General features: G+C 54.3%; 1 long non-coding RNA gene across 1 annotated transcript; it reads left to right on the top strand.

Moving 5' to 3' along the window:
* Positions 1 to 768: 768 nt before the first annotated feature.
* LOC137450805 (uncharacterized) lies at positions 769 to 1,841 on the top strand. Its single transcript, XR_010989652.1, has 3 exons — positions 769 to 1,176; positions 1,445 to 1,545; positions 1,684 to 1,841. It is a non-coding gene; the product is annotated as an uncharacterized lncRNA (long non-coding RNA).
* Positions 1,842 to 5,627: the final 3,786 nt, after the last annotated feature.

Raw genomic sequence — 5,627 nt, 5'->3', positions numbered from 1 at the left:
AGCCTGCTTCAAGAGCGTCTTCAGGCTGCCTCCACAGCACAGCTGGGGCTCTGCGGATTTCCTCTACTCCAAGGTGTGCCATGGGGGGGACCATGGGGACCTCCTCTGCCCCAGGGCCCCTTTCTGGACACCACGGAGCCACGGCTGACCCCCACAGCCTTCCAGGGCTGTCCTCAAGACTTTTTACCCCTTGCAGACCCTGTCTGCGATGGACAGCATGTTGGAGGCACTGGTCTGCAGCGCTGGCACCCTTGGCGGCATGGAGCTGCAGAACACCTTGAAGGTCAGGCCTTGGGACAGGGTCCCCACAGGTAGTGACCACTGGTTTGAATGGTGTGGGTCATCCCCTCCCAGTGGCCCTTGGTACACGGCTAGGGGCTGGGAGCCACAGGCCATATCCCAGAGCCCTCAGCAAAGGGAGGTAGTCACCCCATGTGTCTTGGGGTCACAAGCCCTATGGCAGGCCCTGCCCCTCAGCAAGTCTGCTCATGCCATTATGTGCCATGCCACCTTCCTGGCACACCAGAAGCTTTTCTCTTCCCAGGTGCTGCTGCCCTACACCTGTTCCCAGCTGCCAGAGGTGCAGAAGAGAGCCATGGCACAGATCGCTAGGCTGCTCAACTTCATCAACACCTCCTCAGGGCTGGAGGAACCAAGCTCTCCTGGTCTGAGCATCCCCAGTGCCCTAGCCCTGTGCCTCTGAGCTCCAGGACACTCAAGGGAAGCTGGGCACATAGGCAGCAGTTGCTAGGGCGCTGGGGCCTTGTCACCATCCCTGGAGGTCGGCACCATCCCTGGAGGTGATGAGTCCAAGGGGATGAGAACTTCCCTGCTTCTGCTTGTCACACTGTTCCCCATGCAGGCCAGGCTGCTGTTGGTTGTCTTGGCCACCTGGGCTGGCTCATATTCAGGTGCTTTTGACCCAACACCCTCAGTGGCACTTCTCTTCTGCCCAGGCTCCACTTCTGCCCATCCTCTCTCTCTTCCCCCAGATCTGCCCCTGTTTTGCTCAGAGGGAGATCCTCAGACATGAGTGCCCCAAGATCCATCAGTTTGGTCTGCTGGGGAAGCTGGTGGGGCAGCTCACCCTCTCCTGCACCTGCAAGGACAGGGAGACCTCCTGCAAGGCTGCAGAAGCTCTCTATCAAGTGCACATCTTCGTCCTGCAGCAGCAAAGTAAGAGAAGCTGTGTTGGGATGGGCTGCCCCAGACATTGCAGCCAGGGCTCACTCTCCTTGGAGAGAGGGAGAAAGCCTGGTGCAGCCTCAACAGCCACTGCCCCTCGCCCCTGCCCACAGCAGTCCTGGGCCCTCCCTGGCTCTCTGCTCCCCAGACCTGTCTGGCTGCTCTCTTACTTTGCCAGTGACTTTTCTGTCCAACCATCTCAGACTGCACCTCCCACTCTGCACTCCCTTTCTGACATCCCACCTTTGCTGCTTCCCAGGAAAGTGGGCACTTAATCGTGGGCTGCTGCAGCCTGAGGTGGGCTCAAAGAAGCGGCTTTGGATGTTCTTAAGGGAGAAACGTGCCAGGAGACTCTTCTCGGTAAGCAGTGCCCACGGCTCCTGGCCAGGCTGTCAGGGTGGCTGAAGGGACACCTGAGGTGTGGGGCTGAACAGGGCTCTCGCTGCTCCTCAGCAAGGGGCTAGGCAAAGGCCCCCAGCGAGCTCCTCTTTCCCTCAGGACCCTGAGCCCTGCCATGAAGATGGTGGTGACAAGAAAGAGAAGAAGGAAGAGGACAATGAAGCCTTCACATCCCCTTTGGAAGCCCTGAAAACCGCTTTCTGGGAGAATTTCCCACCCCACCCACTCCCATCACAGAATAAATTTCTTTTAAGAGACCTTGAGGATCCTTCAGTCTAACCATTGTCTAACTCTACCAAGTCTGCTGCTAAACCTCAGTACCACATTGTTGCACATTTGAAACACCTCCAGGCATGGGAATTCCACCACCTCCCTGGGGAGCCAGTTTCAGCCTTTGGTAACTGTTACTGGTGAAGAGATGTCTTCTAATATCCAATCTTAGTTTCATAGTTTCATTCAGGGTTGGAAGGGACCACAAGGATCATCTAGTTCCAACCCCCCTGCCATGGGCAGGGACACCCCACACTAGATCAGGCTGCCCAGAGCCTCATCCAGCCTGCTCTTAAACACCCCCAGGGACGGGGCCTCAACCACCTCCCTGGACAACACATTCCAGGGCTTCACCACTCTCATGGTGAAGAACCTCCTCCTCACATCCAGCCTGAATCTCCCCACCTCCAGCTTCATTCCATTGCCCCTAGTCCTAGCACTACCTGAGATCCTGAGAAGTCCCTCCCCAGCCTTCCTGTAGGCCCCCTTCAGATATTGGAAGGCCACAATTAGGTCACCTCAGAGCCTTCTCTTCTGCAGACTGAACAGCCCCAACTCCTTCAGTCTGTCCTCATAGGAGAGGTGCTCCAGCCCTCTGATCATCCTTGTGGCCCTTCTCTGGACACGTTCCAGCACCTCCACATCCCTCTTGTAATAGGGGCTCCAGAACTGGACACAGTACTCCAGGTGGGGTCTCACCAGGGCTGAGTAGAGGGGGAGGATCACCTCCCTTGCCCTGCTAGCCACACTTCTCCTGATGCAGCCCAGGATCTGATTGGCTTTGCGGGCTGCAAGTGCACACTGAGAGCTCATGTTGAGCTTTTTGTCCACCAGCACCCCCAAGTCTCTCTCCTCAGGGCTGCTTTCCAGCCAGTCACTGCCCAGCCTGGATTTGTGCCTGGGATTGCCTCGACCCAGATGCAGGACCCTGCACTTGCTCTTATTGAACTTCATGAGGTTGGCTTGTGCCCACCTCTCCAGCCTGTCAAGGTCCCTCTGGATGGCCTCCCTTCCCTCCAGCCTGTCTGCTGCACCACACAGCTTGGTGTCATCAGCAAACTTGCTGAGGGTGCACTCAGTGCCACTGTCCATGTCACCCACAAAGTTGTTGAACAAGACAGGTCCCAGGACTGATCCCTGAGGGACTCTGCTTGTCACTGGCCTCCCCTGGGACATGGAGCCATTGACAGCCACTCTTTGGGTGCAGCCATCAAGCCAGTTCCTTATCCATCTAGTGGTCCACCCATCAAACCCATGTGTCACCAGTTTGGAGACCAGGATGTGGTGTGGGACAGTGTCGAAGGCTTTGCTCAGGTCCAGGTAAACGACATCAGTTGCTCGCCCCTCATCTATTAATTTTGTCACCTGCTCATAGAAGGCCACCAGGTTGGTCAGGCAGGATTTGCCCTTGGCAAAGCCATGCTGACTGTTCCCAATCACCTCTTCACTATTCTTTTGAGCGAGTAGTGACTCCAGGAGGATCTGCTCCATGATCTTTCCAGGCACAGAGGTGAGACTGACTGGCCTGTAGTTCCCTGGTTCCTCCTTCTTGCCCTTTTTGAAGATGGGGGCAATGTTTCCCCTTTTCCAGTCTGTGGGGACTTCCCCAGACTGCCATGACTTTTGAAATATAATAGAGAGGGGCTTAGCAACCTCATCTGCCAGTTCTCTCAGCACCCGTGGGTGTATCCCGTCAGGTCCCATGGACTTGAACACTTTCAGGTTCTTCAGATGATCACGAACCTGATCTGCACTTACAATGGGCAGTTCTTCCTCCCCATCCCTGGCTTTGTCTTCCATAACATCAGGAGTGTGGCTAGAGGCCCTTGCAGTGAAGACTGAGGTAAAGAAGTTATTAAGTACCTCAGCCTTTTCCTCATCACTTGTGACCATGTCACCAGTTTCCTTTCTGAGGGGGCCCACACCTTCCCTAGGCTTCTTCTTCCCATTAATATACCTGTAGAAGTTCTTAGTATTCCCTTTAATCTCCCTGGCTAGATTCAATTCAAACTCTGCTTTGGCTTTCCTAACCAGGACTCTTGCTGCTCAGGCAGCTTCCTTATATTCCCCCTGTTCTACCTGTCCTTCTCTCCACTGCCTGTAGAGTTTCCTTTTAAGTAATAGTGTGTCCAGTAGCTCCTTGTCCATCCAGGCAGGCCTCCTAGCATTCTTAGCTGCTTTTCTCTTTGTTGGTATACAGAGCTCCTGGACACAGAGGAGGTGGTCCTTGAATACTGCCCAGCTGTCCTGGGTCCCTCTTCCCTCCAGGGCTTTGTCCCACGACACTTTGGCTAGCAGATCCCTGAAGCCATCAAAATCTGCACGCCTAAAGTCTAGGGTCGTGAGCTTGGAATACTTCCTCCTGATTGCCCTGAGGAGATTCAATGCAACTGCTTCATGGTCACTGCAGCCAAGGCCGTCTATGAGCCTCACATTGCTTACCATCCCTTCCCTGTTGGTGAGAACAAGGTCCAGCATAGCACCATTTCTTGTTGGTTCCTCTACCATTTGGAGGAGGAAGTTGTCTTCTATGCAGTCCAGGAACATCCTGGATTGCTGGTGCCTTGCTGTGTTGTCCCTCCAGCAGATGTCCGGGTGGTTGAAATAACCCATGAGGACCAGGGCTTGTGACCTGGAAGCTGCTTCTATTTGCTTATGGAGGGCCTCATCTGCTTGGATCTGCTGGTCAGGTGGCCTGTAGGAGACCCCCACAGTAATATCCCCTTCCCCTGTCCTGCCTTTAATTTTAACCCATACGTTCTCAACGAACTCATCATCCCTCCCCAGTTGGAGCTCCACTGATTCTAACTGGCTATTGACATAGAGGGCAACACCTCCTCCTCTCCTTCCCTGCCTATCCTTCCTAAAGAGTTTATACCCATCTATGCCTACATTCCAGTCATGGGATTCATCCCACCAAGTTTCAGTAACAGCCACTATGTCGTGGCATCCCAGCAGCACAGTGCCCCTTAACTCATCCTGTTTGTTGCCCAAGCTGCGCGCATTCGCATAGAAGCACTTCAGCTGGGCTGGCCCTGTCCTCCTCAACCTAAACCTCCCTTGGCACAACTTGAGGCCACTTCCTCTTCTCCTGTCACTTGTTAACTGTGGAGAAGAGACCAACCCCCACCTCACTACAACCTCTTCTTCTCAAGGAGTTGTAGAGAACCCTCAGCCTCCTTTTCTCCAGACTGAACACCCCCCATTCCCTCAGCCACTCCTCCTAAGAACTTTCTCCAGACCCTTCATCAGCTTGATTGGTCCAGTTTTGGACCTGCTCCAGAGGAGAAAGTTCTTCACTGAGAGAGTTGTTAGGCATTGGAATGAGCTGCCCATGGAGGTGGTGGAGTCACCATCCCTGGAGTTGCTCTAGAGGGGACTGGATGTGACACTTGGTGCCATGGTTTAGTCATGAGGTCTGTGGTGACAGGTTGGACTTGGGGATCTTTGAGGTCTCTTCCCACCCTGGTGATTCTGTGATTCTGTGTGAGTCTGTCATTCTTGTAGTGAGGGCCTCAAAACTGAACTGTGTGCTCCAGAGAGTGATGGAAAGTTTAAGTGGAAAAGGAATTGATATTCTACAAAGAAACCACAAAGCACAGTGGCAGAGATATGCCAAAGCATACAGAATTCCCTTGCACCACACCCCAAAAGTCTCAGGCTTCCCTTCTCCCCACCTGAGGCTGCACCCAAAACCCCCAGGCCTCTGTCTTCCTCCCCCACTGCTAGGCTAGTCTCAGGCTGGCCAGGCCTGAGGCTGCCCCCCCGCTTCT

This window comes from Melanerpes formicivorus, unplaced genomic scaffold (genome assembly GCF_026170545.1).
Source record: "Melanerpes formicivorus ecotype bairdi unplaced genomic scaffold, bMelFor1.0.p_v2 SCAF_38, whole genome shotgun sequence".
NCBI lineage: Eukaryota > Metazoa > Chordata > Aves > Piciformes > Picidae > Melanerpes > Melanerpes formicivorus.
The sequence above is the reverse complement of the archived record's forward strand: the minus strand, read 5'-3'. Positions and strand labels throughout refer to the sequence as shown.